At 38.4% G+C, this 15,598-nt stretch overlaps 1 protein-coding gene and 2 long non-coding RNA genes across 4 annotated transcripts in view; 1 reads left to right on the forward strand and 2 right to left on the reverse strand.

Annotated features, from left to right (window-relative positions):
• inpp4b (inositol polyphosphate-4-phosphatase type II B) overlaps window positions 1–15,598 on the forward strand; it is a 224,257-nt gene that overhangs the window by 85,155 nt on the left and 123,504 nt on the right. The window lies entirely within an intron of this gene.
• The window catches only part of LOC117956436, a 20,949-nt gene continuing 7,076 nt past the window's right edge, over window positions 1,726–15,598 (reverse strand). Inside the window, exon 3 of the long non-coding RNA XR_004659271.1 lies at window positions 1,726–1,780. This is a non-coding gene — a long non-coding RNA (uncharacterized LOC117956436). The remainder of the gene's footprint in view (window positions 1,781–15,598) is intronic.
• Window positions 5,997–15,598, reverse strand: part of LOC117956434 — a 9,917-nt gene continuing 315 nt past the window's right edge. The window contains exons 2-3 of the long non-coding RNA XR_004659268.1: window positions 13,857–13,859; window positions 5,997–6,007 (exon numbers count right to left, since the gene is read on the reverse strand). This is a non-coding gene — a long non-coding RNA (uncharacterized LOC117956434). The remainder of the gene's footprint in view (window positions 6,008–13,856; window positions 13,860–15,598) is intronic.

Here is a 15,598-nt window from a genome sequence, read left to right on the forward strand (position 1 = left end):
ACTTATTGAAGACTCAAGACAGCCATAACATTGTGATTTTCTACAAGTGTATGTACACTTTTGACCACAACTGTAACTACGTCCTGTCGTGTCATACGGCCTGCGTCTCCTGATACTTAACAGTAATTTGTTTCTGGATGGGCTTTCCTTTCCCCTGGTATTCTTTCTTGAGCTACTGCAGGCTTTTTCCTTTAGTTGCATTGTTGCAACATTTATTTAAAGACCAACTGAAACTTGAAATTTACTCAACAAGAAAACTGCTAATTAAGCCTGCACGATTCGGGGGAAACTATTACAAAGTGTACTGTTTATTGCACACATGAAGCATGACAAAACAAAACAAATTGGCAGTACCAAACAGATTTTGGTTGGCACCTATAGCACATTGCACATCACCACAAGCCTGTAAACAGAGGTTTCCATGAAGAGAAGGGAGAGCATTGCAGCACTTGGGAGCGCTTTACAACCTATTTTATACAGTCTGTTTAAAACTTAAGGAGGAAAGTGGTAGTGTTTTGTGACGCAGTCGGCTCGTAAAATTTAAATGACAATCTGTCATTAAAAAAAGTATTTAAAAATGTAATCCCGAACAGGGATGAATCAAAATTGCTATTTTGTACCGATTAATCGTGCAGGCCTACTGCTAATTTGTTCTCAGCTGTGATTGCTGACAGCTGTCTGCTCTGAGCGCAACAACCATCCCTCTCTTGATCAACCACATACTATGTAAACACTAAGCACTGAGCTATTCCTGAAAGGAGCAACGCTTGTCTTAGGACACAACAATAGCCTGCCAGAACTTCCTGTATGGTCCAAAAGTCCCAACCATCCAAAAAATGCTTTCATTCAAACGAACCGGACCAGGGTTCAGTTTGATCGGGACCAAGAACACTTCTTTTCGTCAAACCAAGGTTTGGCTCTTTGGTCCGGGGGAGATTTCACAAATGTAAATAAAAAAAAAATAAAAAGATGCCAAACTCAAGGCTTCAAAACGGTAGTCCACAAACCAATGGCGGACATCACTGCTGCTACCTCTGTTATTTTTGTGGATGGATGCAACCACTTAATTGTGTTGGAACTTGTCATTCTCTTATATTACAGTTGCATTTTTTTTAGTTTTCTTTCAGAGCTTGGAAAAAGGACTATAAGGTTGTGGAATTTTTAGCTGTTCCTACTGTAATTCTAAGCCAAGGAAGTGTGTCTGTCCGTTGGGAGTAGAGGACAGCGAGGTTGTTGTGTTTTTAGCGTTATCTACTGTTATTCTAAGCCGAAAAAGTCTCTGTTAGTTTAGTACAGAGGTCTACGTGAGCACCGGCTCTATAACCGTAAAAATAGCCATTATCTAACGTTAGCTACTCCGCTGTGGTGTGAAGTAATGAATAGCTATGTGAGACAAGCTTTTAGCTATGGCGAGTGGATAGTGCCACGGATAACCTACCGAAGGAGACGGTCGTGTGACTCTAACGTTTGAATTGACTACACCATCGCCAGTGTACATCGTAGTTGATAAGTACGACGCCAGACCTAAGCGCCATCGCCACACAAAATGTAATGAATGAATTCAAGTCAATCAATATACAGTAAGCCTATGATATAGGCTATAGGTTTAAATGTATTTCAATTTATTCAATGCATGTTCCAGGCCCTTCATCTTTTGGTGAATTTGTATGCACCTATTTCTATCTTTTTCTCAATCAATATGCCTTAAATATACCAAAAAAAAACAATATAAAAACATACTGGAATACATTGCAATAAGGCTCTCAGGCATTCTGTATTGCTTTGTATTTATTCTCCTTTAGACTTTCCTATGTAATAATATCTGAGTCAGGCATCATTTATTCTTCCCTACTCTTTTGCATCTTTTGTTAGGGATTTAAACTCTTTAAATGTGTATGACAATTATTCACCACAAGGATTCATTATTCATTTTAACTTATTAATAAACTGGACTGTAATATTTTTGATGTTTGAGCAAGATTTATATCCAAAACTTTGTGCACATTCAAAATATAACTCATACCATCTGTGTTCCCTGAGGTCTGGAGTCATGGTGATATTTTGCAAAAAATAAAGTTGGCTAACACAAGAATAAAGTCATATTTTAGAAAATAATCTACCTGCACCATAGCCTGCTGTGCAATATGTGATTCCTCTGCTGATACAGTAGATCTTAAACCTTCTGAGTACACAGAGCCCTGTTTGGGTCTCTGGTCTCTGAATGAGAAAAAGTTGGAAAGTTTAGGGACGTGGCTGTACGCTGCTCTACATCGGAGGTGGAAAACCGAATTTACAACAGAAATACACAGAGTTTAAATGCAACACATCTTCTGCAGCATGACCAAAGCTGCTCAGCTTTTTACAGTGAGAGTGGAAACTAAGCGACGCATAGTTTCATATTTGTCAGTCAACTTTCCAACATGCATTTGGGGGTACACTCAAAGCATTCGGCAAAATGTTTGGTGCTGAAGGAGATGGAGCAAAGCTCTGGCAGGCTGTGTTGTGGATCTTAGGAGGCGGAGCTGCGCTCCATCCCATTTTAACCTTTGTAAACAACTCATATCTGTACATAGTAGTCAACCGTTCATGTTACCGCTAAAAACAAAGATGAACAAGATAACGTTAAACATGATTATTCATCATTTTGAGTAAAAAGTGGATGCAACTATCACTAAGGCTAGCAAGCTATTTTTATGATTTTAATCATACATCTTGTGATTATAATTTGTGTAGGTCCTAAGGCGTAAGATAGTTTTTGATAATAACATTGTTGTTGATTTAAGTTAAATATGCCGAATTGCTATTTTATTGATTGTTGTACAGATGGCTTAGCTAGGTAGCTAATGCTAGCGGCATCTGTTGCTTGTTTCCATGAAGACATTCCGAGTGTTCATTCAGCAGTTTAATACATACAGTGAAAATATGTAATACTTTTTTATAAGCATAATTATATTAGTATTAGCCACATATGAGTAACGTACTCTAGTTCTCAATATTAGGGGAAAAGTCACACTGACGACAACGTACATAGTTCAACCGTCTTTAGATAGTAAAGGCGTGCGTTTAGTGCGTAAGGCGACTTACGTATTTCAGACATCTTTAGTATGTGTAAATTTGTATGGATTTCTAACATACGGCGTTGTCACATGCACTCGCAGCCCAGTGGCTGCTGGTCTCTCGTCTGCAATCCCATATATATTTAAATTAGAAAATCCACACGGTTTGGCGGCAACGGGGAAGGTAGCCTTTCTCCTGCTCCTTCTCCAGGTTATCCTTTGAATTGGCACAATCCACTCGCAATATCTAGCAACGTTGTTGTGGGTGCTGCGGCCTCAGCCTGGCAACCGCCGTGAACTTTGAATTTGTACTGCAATAACTGTTTAAACTGTAGCTGTCAGTATTACATACTGCACCTTTAAGAGTAACGCACATAAATACAGTTTAAAATGTGTGACGATGTAGGCTGCGTTGAACATGTAAGCTGAGCCGACACAGAGGACACACATCATGCTAGTAATCACCAGGGTTTGGCTAGCACACCTTGTCGGCCCTTACTGGGGGAGATATACAGTAAAGAGATGGTGATTAACTACTATGTGTCTGCATTAACCTATGGTAAATGGCATGGAGAGTTTAATGGCCATTAAAACAATTCATAGTAATATGCAAATCATAGGGAGTCAACCAAACTCATTTCATGCCCAGCCTTTGGAATCTTATGTAACAAAAATTCCCTTTTTACATTTTATCCTCTGCAGCCTCGTAAAGAGCTGCCTTTTGGCGCATGTTTTTTCCATTAGAAAAGTGAGTCACATGGAAGAAAACTTTACTTTGAATCTGGCCCGCCTTTTGAGTGACCATGCAAGGCAATATTCTTGAAAGCAGTTATTTATATGTTTATACTTTTCACACTTTCTTTGACATCGAAGTGGTAAGATTAATGGCTGGGTGCTAGCCTGAGGATTTGAGCAATATCACATATCTCCCTAGAGTCACAGCAGCCTAGACCTCCTCTGATCTCCTCATCTCTCCTTCTTTCTGCAAACGATAGATTGCCATGCATTCTGGGAGGGACAGTTTTTGAATAAAAAGTTCGGAAATGACCACTTGTCATTGGATCAGACTTTAGCAACATGTAGGATCACAGGGTACAGCAATGATTGTATAATTTACAGTAAGTACATTTAAGTGCACTCTAGTATTCTGATTTTGAGTGTTATCCAGGCTTTTATCATATTTGGAACATAATGAAACTTGATTACACATTTTGCTTCATACATCATTTTAATTATCTAGCCATCCTGCAGATCTATCTTTTCTGTACTAACTGAGTTACCTCAGCAGTTGGGAATTAAGTAGTTTTTGACTGCCTGGACACTGCAGGCTGCAGTGTCCAGGCAGCTGGATGTAGCTGCTGGATGTAGCTTCTCCATCTGATTGGCAGTAGTGGAAGACAGTGATGGCGACAATTACAATGTGTCCTTTGCAGTTCCAGTATTGGATTACTACTGTCTTTTCAGCATGTAGGGCATCAAAACATAAATTAGCTCATTTATTTATTATTTAACTTCATTTGTAGTCTAATTGACAAACTTTTATTTCACTCCCCATGCACTTACCAGAATGGTAGAGAATCATCAGCAAGCTGAAAAAGTTCAGATCTTAGTATCCACATTTCTCTTCAGGTACTCCTGTTAGTTTATCCAGGTTTCTGAATCAATGTAAATGGTGAGTAATAAAGTTCTCACAAAGCATTACTAAGCCAACTATCACACATACTTTTGCAAATACTATCCCCCCCCATTGATGACGTAGACCCTAAAACAATCCAGAAATGTATAGAGCAGCAAGCAATTGACCAAAGACAAAAAACATGTAGGCTGTTACAGCATGGGTTACATGCAGAGGACAGGTATTGTTTCTGTGTATTCTTCGAAAAAAGGCACCTTTTTCATGTATTACTCACAAAAAAAAACTACTTATCACTTTTTAAAGGATATATATATAACAACCATTATAACTTTCCATCACACAACCTTACCTCTCTAATTTAGATCAAAACAAAAGGTTACTTCAACAATGAGAACAGTAAGATTTTTTTTTGCACTAACTGACAGTCAAGTAAAACTACTGAGACATGGAACGTTGGAGTTTTGCAACGACTTAATGATGACTGACTGCAGTTATTGACATATTTTTAATTGCCTTTTGTATTCTGTAGTAGCAATCTTATTTTGCATGTTGATGTCATTCCATGTCTTCTTTTAATCTCCTTAGAAGTTTTATAACTCACCGAATGTTTTAGTTTTACTTACCATTCTATAAATGGAATTCTATAAATTAATTTTAATATTGTAAATTATAGCAGGGCTCTTACAGGTGACTTAAATCCTTGAAAATGCTTGAATTTGGGATAAAATGCTTGAAATTGTAACTGTATTTTTTTTAACAACTAATACCTATCTGACAGAATAGTTAGTTTATTAACTGGAGAAACAAAATGTTGGAGAGCCTAAAATGAAACCTGCACGCTTGGTGTGACTGCCATCTGTGACTCTGCCAGTTGAAGATGCCAGTTGTAAGGCCCATTTCATAAAATAAAGTAATAATAATATAGAGAAAAGATTATGTTTAATTGTTTCACAATCAACTATATCAACATAAGATGTTGATATAGTTTATTGTGAAAAAATAAACATGATCTTCACTTGGTTTACTTTCTTCTCCATACACACTAATTGTCTGCTTCACAGCTGGTGATAATTTTACATTTCGCATATTTGAAATAGTCTCTGGTTTTAAATTAGGGCTTCTCTAGCTGTCTGCATTATGCCACCGTTGCAGTAAAAAGGTATTTGATTGGCTACATATTGAAACATTTAATAATTATTCTGTAGCCACCAAGTTTGTAAAAGATCAATGTAAAAAGTTATGTTAAACATTTGTGCATCTGTTCTGTCTCTTGAATGCACTTTATAAATGCTGAGGTTAAAGGAAATACATCCATCTCCAATGAGCCATGCAGAAGCCTGATTTATTATTATGGAAGCATTGGCTAAATGGTCTTAAAGATTTAAGGCAGGACTTTGGGGCAGGGGGGGTCCTAATTCTTGTTGCCCGGGGCACATGACATTGTTAATCCTGCCCTGGAGAGTCTTCTGGGTTAAAATGAAATTACAGGTTGTTGTTACTGTCTCAAATTTTGATCAAACCTTATATAGATCAAGAATGTGTCCCAAAACCAAGGCCTGTTAAATATATCTGTTCAAATCCCATGTCTTCATATTTTCAGCCCTTGAAATTATTTCAGTTTTACAGTCTAAAAATCACATTATCTGGGAAGCAATATCTGGACATTAATATAATGGAAGGAATTATTCAAGTTAGAGAGCGACACAGATTAGAGAGCGAGACAGGCAGAGACTGTTTTGCTTAAATATCTGATCCTTCTGCTATTGCTAAACACAATTTTGGATGTTAGGGTGGTGTAAAATGCTGGAAAAAGCTTTAAAATGGACTTTGAAAGTGCTTAAAAAGTGCTTCAATTTGACCTTAGAAAAGGTGAACAAACCCGGAATAGTCACCCATAATTTATTTTCTCAATTACAGTTTATAGGCTTACTGTAGCAAATATTTTAAAATGGATTAATTTAATGAGTATATTTCTACATAACTGTGTTCAGTTTGATTTCTTTTTCTGATCAAGTTAATTTTAGACAAATCCTAAAAGGCTGTCATAGTCACTGATAGAATGATTAGCTGCAGCCTTGGTAAATCAGATGCTAATTACACGCAGATTATGGGCACAAATTGTATGAAAAACGCAGTGCAAACGATTGTCTGGCTAGCGATTGCAAAGGGCCTTTACGGTTAATTATGGCATCTCACACTTTTTGAGTCAAATCTTATTTTTCAGTCATGCCCAGCTTGTCTAGCAAAAGGGGCTACTCTAGTGTATCAATAAATGTCAAAACCAAGAATTGGAGACCAAACTAATAAGTAATTGTTTATACTTTTGGCACACTGATGCACTGAAAAATTGTCTCATTTTGGATCTCAGCGATACTTCTGGGTTTGTTTGTCTGCATGCTGGTGCTCTTTTACCCATGCCATCAAGAGGATTCTAAACACTGCCCAGCATCAGCAACCCATCTGCCATCAGTACCATTACCATTCACTATTCAGTCCCTTTTTACAACAAAACAATGAATTACCAGTTTTATCCTCCTGTAGTCTAGCAGGGGCAAACCTGCATGCTGCCAGTCTGTAATTACCCTTTAGTGGCCTAACTAATCTGGATTACATTGTGTAATGCTTCTGTGAAATGCTTCTGTGAGCTGGCTGCAGTGAGAGACATGCCCTACCCTAAGACTTGGCCAGACAAACAACAGGAGCACATGGAGCTGTGTATGCCTGCTGTTGCAGAATGACAGCAGGCATACACAGCTGACTGAGCGCAGGATCAGGGGGCTACTCTTCTCAGCTGTCTCTGTGCCCTATCCTGATCACCAGGCTGGCACAAGCTAAGAGCTGGCAGATCCCAATGTGAATGGGTGCAATGCATTTAAACATATCCTTTTGTTTTTTGTTTTTTATCGTAAGCGAATGTACTGAAAATGTGTTTGCTTGGAAGACATCCTGCTGGTCTCGTTTGAGGCTCTCACATTGCAGCATCACCGCTGTACATCAGATGAATTCAGCATGTTTCTACAGTACCTCCCATATTCTTACTCCTCCCCTTATCCTCTCTTCCCTCCCTCTCCTGCAGGTGCAGCCTATTTTCATTAACCATTTGTTCAAAAAGGTACAAAAAGATATGCACTGTAATTTGTTAGCATTCCAGGTTTTTTATGCAGTATTCACTACAATGTAGGCTGCTGTATAAGAACACGGCTGACCACGTAGGGAGGAGGTTGGGGTGGATAAGAATTTCAAGCCACGGAGCGTAGTTTGCTTCCCTGGGGAAACCTAAAGTCTTTTACCAAGGAAATGCGTGTTCCTAGGAGTGTTTTAATCAAAGCCATGATCTTTTTCCCAATCTTAACTAGTCATTTTGGTGCCTAATCTTAAATTCCGTTGCAGCACTCATATTTTGTGGACTAAATTTAATCGTAATGTCCGCCAAAACGATTGGGTATGTAGCCGGCGTCATAAAGCTCTGTAGCGGCTCAGCTCGGCAGCCAGCCGGGGTCACGTGACCTTCCGGTGTTCTCCTTATTTTCTAGGTTATCATACGTTTTGGTGTGCATACATTTTTGTACGATATCATACAGACCTGTTATTGAGAACGCGTTGCAGTTTTCCTGACCTTTCCAAATAAAACTCATCCCTGTGCTGATCCCTCATCACAAAGCACTTACATGTAGCAACATTGCTTGTTCCTTTGACAGACAATGACAAGACTGTAGTTTTTGTAATCTGTTAGCAATGTAGGGATTTATCTGCATTGAAGTGTCTTTTCTAGAGTGAAATATCTCAACTGTTGGATAAGTTGCCATGACGTTTGGTACAGACAATTATTGTCCTCAGAAGAACACGTAACTTCATTTTGGAATACCTGTAAAAGTGAATTGCCATTACTTTCAGATGAATGCTAACATAGAAGGCCTACATGCTAACGTAATATGTACATTACATACCCAATGTTACAGTAACATGCTCACTATAATAAGCTATGTTAAACTGCTACTATTAGAAAAGTAACATTAGCTTACTCGAAGGGCACTCGTAGAGCAAAGATCTTTGCCAAAGCATGTCCCATCTTATGTTTATGCAAACTCATTTTTCTGATTAGTCTGACACCACATGAATGCAGCACAAATGCCGTATCTCATACTGTTAACCAAAGTGAAAAATAGTTTGTGTGTCCGTCCTCTGATTTTGATCAGTTTCAAACTGTAATGGGTTCTTCCTTCGTCCATGGTCCACTCGGGCCCATAGTTTTTCCTAATCCTGCTGACAGACAATATTGTTGTGAAACACAGGGGTGTTTCTTGTACTTGAGGAGGTTCGGGGCTTAGCCCGGGCCCATTTAACTAAACTGAATTCAATGCAAAAAAAGGTATTGGCTTGGCCAGCTTGTTAATAGCCAGTGCATATTTATTGTTAACTGCCCAGTTTGTACAGTATATGTTAGTTAAATAGCATGAACATTCTAATCATCACGGTCCTGGCAACCCAAAAGCCAAGGTTTTGTTTCCAGATATGTGTGGTGACTTACAATGTTGGGTCTCTGGTCTGTGAATAAGACAGAATTTAGGGAAGTGGCTGTTTGCTGCTATACGCAGGTGGAACACAGAAACTACGGAAGGTGAACATAATGTTACTTATAGTGGAACAATCCTGATGTTAAAGAATTATCCAGAGAATCAGCCTTGGTTAATGAAAATACTTCTTCAGCGTCAGTAAGATTGTGTGTGTGTCGCTCTATCTCTCTCTGTCTCTCTCTCTCTCTTTTAGCCAAGTAATTCAGAAACATAGTAGAAGCAGCTAATCCATATCTATCCTCTACTATCAACATTGCTGGTCCTCCTGGGGAGATCGAGTGCCCAAAGCCATTTAGTTTCCACTATGTCACAGCCACTGCTAGCTAGCTGGAGTCCTTCTCTTCTTTGTCAGAGAGACAATTGTAAGGAAAGAAAAATGTCACTGTACAACCTTTTCTGTAGCGCTCCTTTAAAGGCTCATTTAAGAACATATATTTGTAGTCAAACCATAACTACAGGTTAGCAATTAGTCTAGCCTAGGTTAAGTGAGTGAGCAACTTTTACAGTAATAATCTGGAGTCCAAAGTGTTAGTTTGGTATGCACAGCACAGACCTTAATAGTGAACATTAAATGTTTTTTTTGTAAATACATTTTCCCACTTTATTTTCTCCCACACACAAACTTCTACGAGTGGCATATTTTGCAGTACCATAAGTACATTTTGATCCACTTGTTTTTCATGAATTTAAGAAACTTGAGTGGAAACAAATAGATCAATCTTTATATACATATATGAAGCATGTGGCTTAAATGTTCACTGAGGTTCAATTGCTCCACTGCAGGGATGAAAAATGGCAGCAGATGAAAACATCAGATACGAATTAACAATACTCACATTCCCTCATTTATAGTACACTGACAGCGCTATTGGTTGCCGTATTGTTTCCCAACAGGGATGTCGTTAGGCCTATTTTAGGGAGGCTTAACCCACCCTATAATGTTCCTGAGCCCCCAAATAAAACAAATATTAATAATAATATATATATATATTTTTTTTTACTGTGCAGTCTGTACCGCTCACTACATTGAATCAATCTTCCTTTACCATTTTTCTGTTTGTGTCGTCATGCACTTGAGTCTGTTTTATTTATATTTCTCTAACAGTCAACTTGTTGAAATGGCAGACTTTAGACGGAGGATCAACGAGCGCCCACAGGCACGGTAACGTTATGTGGACGAGCGAGGTAGAGAGTTATTGAAGAAAGGGAGAGCCGAGCAGCATTAAAATAAAACATATTTGACAATTTACCAGTTTCAAATGCAGCTGCAGCAAGCATGTCAATATTGTTATACTACGTAACAAATGTTATGCATATTCATATTTAGAAACAACAACTAATATCTAGATACAAAATAGCCGGAGAGTCAAAAGCTAGACAGAAGTACAAAGAGTTGACCGCTATGGAGATGAAATACCGTCTTGTCTCATTGGTGTAAACTGGCAGCTTTCAGAACGCTGCAGAGCTCTGCGTTGCAAGTAACTGCAGGTTTTATCTCCCACAGTGAGTGATACAGAATGAAATGTAAGTTGTTGTTAATGACTTTTACTTGCTTAACTTTAGCTACGTTTAGTTGAGTTAACGATGAATGGAGATTTTAGTTATGGAAAGTCTATGGAAAACAAATACAAGAAATGGCAAACCTAGTTAGCTGTCCAAAGCTCTCTATTCTTTGCCATTAAGATAGCCTGCTGTCTCTATAGTATTAAAAACAATATCTTTTTAGGGTGTCATCACTGAAAACTAAATGTCACACTGTTAATGCTGTTGTACTTGTGCGTCCTTATTTTGAGGGAGGTGGCTTGATTGAGGTCAGTAGTGGTCCACAGGGCTAAAAAATGTGGGGTGTTTTGTTCTAACAGGCATTTGTTGGCAGGTTTAGTTACTAAGGCATAGCCTAAACTAACTTTTTTGACGTTTGAAGCTAAGGTGCTCACTTTTAATAGCTTCTCTTTCGCTCCAAAAACAACCACTTCAAGAATTTCAGTTAATTTAAGTGAATTGATGTGTTCTGGCACATCCAGACATGCACTTCATCAGTTTTTGTATTGGACTATAGTCACCTGGCGACACGTTTATGTAAATTTTTGTGTCATCCGCACAACTATGGTAACTTATTTTATATTACTTATACACTTGCAACCGTGTTCATAATTTAAACTTTTTAAAAATTGCTAGCTTCCTATGCTAACGCTTACGTCACATTAATGATTTGCAGTTTTTGTGGCCTGTGGGAAGATAGGCTACCTAAAAGAAGAGAAGTTCACAATCTGTAGAAGATTCACAATTCAAAACATTTTTAAAAGCACCCGTTGGTAGAATATCAAAGCGACAGGAGGGGGTTTTCAAAAGTTGTATAACGTCCTCCAGGTTTTTATGGTTGATTGTATGAAATTGCGTTATATTGGAATTCATTTTGCCTGAATACTGTGATAAAACATATCCACTCACCCCAGAGGGGGTGCGTGTGGATAAGAAAAGCTGAATGAATGATTCACTGGTGTTTTCAGTGATATACCACTGAGTACTTTTGTTTGGACACTTTAGTGCACATAGATAGTGCTGTTAAAGAAAACACAGGAACGATTAGAGGAGGCAATGTCAGTCACCACAACCTTGGAAATGTTTAGACCCTTGGAGATAGTCAAGTCCAGAGCGTGCCCCTTATTGTGCTTGTGCTTGGTCACATGCAGAGTCAGTCCATAGTTCTCAAAAACACAACACAGTTCTTTGGTCCCTCTGTCCTGGGGGTTGTCAACATGAATGTTGAAATCAACATCAATAATTACACAGTCAAAGTTAATACAGATTATAGACAGCAGTTTAGTAGTCATCAAAGAAGGTTGCACAGTATTTAGGTGGTCTTTAGGTATTTAGAAATATAGCTTAAGGGGAGGACCTTAACTAAAGAGCCACATATTCAAAAGAAGCAACATTTCAGTAAGATATCTGTGTACATTGGAATGAGTCATTAAACTAAGCTCATAAAACTGAAGTTAGGGGGAGCTGACTCAATGAGAACAGCAAGACTGTTATTATGGTCTAACCAGGTTTTAGTTAAATACATACATACATACATACATACATACATACATACATACATACATACATACAGTATGTGTTTATACAGTAGCTACTTTAAATCGGATCCTTATCAATAGCTAATATGATAAAATATGCAACAATGGCTACTCGTTTTATTCTTTCTATTCTTATTTCATTACAGGGTACACTGATCTATGTTTGTCTATTTTACTGATTTTTGCAAGACATGACATTTTGGAGGTTGACATGACACTGAACTAATCAACTGTGCAGTGACAATAATTAGCGTTACTTATCTAATTAGGTATGGAATTACTTTATCACACATTTCCACGAGCGGATGGATAGCATTTAAGTCATAGCCTATGGAAAAACTCAGCAGGAGCACAGTCTGGCCCCATGCAGCTGAAATGTGTTTAAAAGCTAACAGAGTAAAGTTTGTTTAATAGAGGAGCAATGGAAGAAGATCATGTCTGTCGCTTTTCAGGTGTTAACATCGTTTTTTTTTGACTGGGGTGTATTTCAGATACACAAACAAAAGAGATGAGTGCAAAGATTTTGCAAGGAAAGTTCTGCAACTATACTAATATGTCCATGCATACTTTGAATACCTAACTGAGCAAGAGAGAGATATTTTTGCATACTCCTTGCCCAGGCAAGTGAGTGAATCCTTCTTACAAGACACTGGAAGTTAACAACCGGGATGTCAGTAGTCGCACAGTTTAAGAGGATGTTGTAACCTGACATGACAACACATTATGAGAAATCAATAACCTCATCTTTCCACATTTTCTGAAAGAAATAGGAGGGAAAAGGAAGTATGTGGTCGTCTATTTTTGATGTGAAGGGGATTCATGTGGACTTTGACAGACATTGATTGGTCCCATTAAACCAGATGATACAGCAGAGTACAGATCTTTACAGTATATAGTTACTGAATACAATAAATACTTGTTTTGTTGTGTGTGTGTTTGAGACATCTGGAAGAGCAGAATTATTTGAGAAGCATTTAACAGTAGAAAAAGCTCAAAGCTATAGAGTTGTATTCTTTGTTTTGTTACTAAATATTGTAATATATTTGATCTTTCAGTCTAGCTAGACTTTTTGAACACCACATTTTCTTTGTTTTTGCTTGTGCTGGCACCCTAAGGTGTGCGGTGGCTTCTCTCTATTCCGTTTCAGAAATAAATTGGCACAAACAAGTTAAAATCAAAGAAAGGGCACCCAGCAGGGGTAGCGGTCTAGAAGGTGAATACTTTGATGTTGTTGTTATCATTCTTGTGGTTGCTATAGTCAGCATGTTTTATGAAACCACAAATAAACATTAATGCAAATTAAATAGTTAAAAAAGACTACAAATCCACGTAGAACACATGTAGGCTAAATCAATATGTGTATAATATGTGCATGTGCCGGTATTTTCGAAAGTTCCCCTAGCATATCTTCTGCCTTGTTCATTTTTTGGCCATAATGTGTATTTACACCTATGTGCAAAACATGTGTTTTCAAGGTTTAGTGCACGGAAATATGATACGCCATGGGCACGGTCTATTTTGTTTTGAAAATTAACTGGATGTATTATTTAGTTTCTGTGCTAGACTTCCTGTCCCGCAGCTGCCGTGTGCCGAACTGCTGCGGAGCTCTCCGGCGTCTGGCTAAAATAGAAGTTCTTCGTATCTGCTCCAGAGGGCTGCGGATCACCAGAGCTGGGACCGCAGTCGCAGCCACAGTCAGTTAAACTACACACGTTGACTATAATTGAAACCTAATGACTCCGCCACCGCTCTAGAGCGGATCCACAGCCGTTCCGCAACCAGTGGAAATTAGAAGTTATGCTGCAACTTTTACTGCACTTCAGTTGTGTAACCCTGGCGGAGGCATCATGCACCCCAGAGTCAACCGTGAATCAAGCTATTGGCTCTCTTCAGTTAATACTTGGATGGAGTGCATCACAAATTCTTATGGGCCTCAAGTGCTATTGGAATGGGTAAATGTGAGGATACATGCAGCAGGCTTCGGGCCGAAAAGCTAAAAAGGGCATTTTTATTTTCTTCTAAGTGTGCTTGTAGTGTTCTTCATCTGCAGTGCATTGTCTATTGATTTTCTTCAGCCCCCTCTATCAGTCAGGCTTTAATAAGACAACACATGTCGCCTTTAAACGAAATGCATTAGAATGTTAATGGATCACTCTACAGACCCGATTGCCTGTATGCTGGTTGTGTGTGTGTGTTTGTGCAATTGTGCGTGTATGTGTTTGCCACCACATTTTCATTAAAACAGAAGAAGACAACATTCATCTTGATGGTTTTAGGGTAAAGGCGTGGAAAACAACGAGAATGTAGCACTAGAGGGAGGAATCGGAGGAGGGAGTAGTAGAAAGTGAAGAAGAAACCTCCTTGTGCAAAGTGGATTCATCTTCTGTCTTATTGCTCCTTCAGGGACCAATTTATCTTCATTTAGGTTTTTGGCACCAACCCCAGCCCAGCCTCAAGAAAGCAGGAGCTCTGTGTTACTCTTTGGTCCATGTGGCTTGCATCTAGAGCTTGACCAGTACTGCCTTTCAAAGGCTGATTATATTGTTTAAGATTTCTGAAAAGTCTATAAAATAAAAACCTTTACATAAAATACATAAAATAGCAATTTGATTGCCTGAGGTAAGTAAAGACCCCTTTATATCACTGTAAACCATGTCTTGGTCTATTTTCTTTGTATAACAGTTGCCTATCTTGCTGGTTTTGTCCTATTTTGGATTTTATCTACTCAGACCAGCGGGTGCCTAAAACTACAGAATTATTATTATTATTATGAATTATCAATAGAGATAGTATGAACATTTAATTACGTAGCAAACATTTTAGTATATTTTCACCATCCCTCCCACTGAGTAGTTTGTATTCCACTATAGTTCATGCTAATAATTGAATGGGTCACATCCATGTGCAACGTTTCTTTGTAGCATAAGAAAATCATTACAGATATGCATGTAGCATAAAAAGTAGTAAGCACTTTTTTTAGCAGATGACAAGCCAGTAGTTATGAATGATCTTTGTTCATATGTTTGTCAGATATTTCACTGTTTACAGTTCAGGGAGTTCAGGGTGATGCTTCATGTTCCATAATACATTGTATTGGTTTACCTCCTTTAGGAGTTTGAGGCTGCTGCCCTTTGTGTCTTTATTGAGTTTTAGTTCAAACCACAACACCGTCTCCTAAGGGTGCTCCGATCAGGATTTTTGGGGCCGATCACCGATTGCTGAAAGCAGTATTGGTTGATACCGATCACCGAT

The sequence above is a fragment of the Etheostoma cragini genome, chromosome 2, assembly GCF_013103735.1.
Source record: "Etheostoma cragini isolate CJK2018 chromosome 2, CSU_Ecrag_1.0, whole genome shotgun sequence".
Lineage (NCBI taxonomy): Eukaryota > Metazoa > Chordata > Actinopteri > Perciformes > Percidae > Etheostoma > Etheostoma cragini.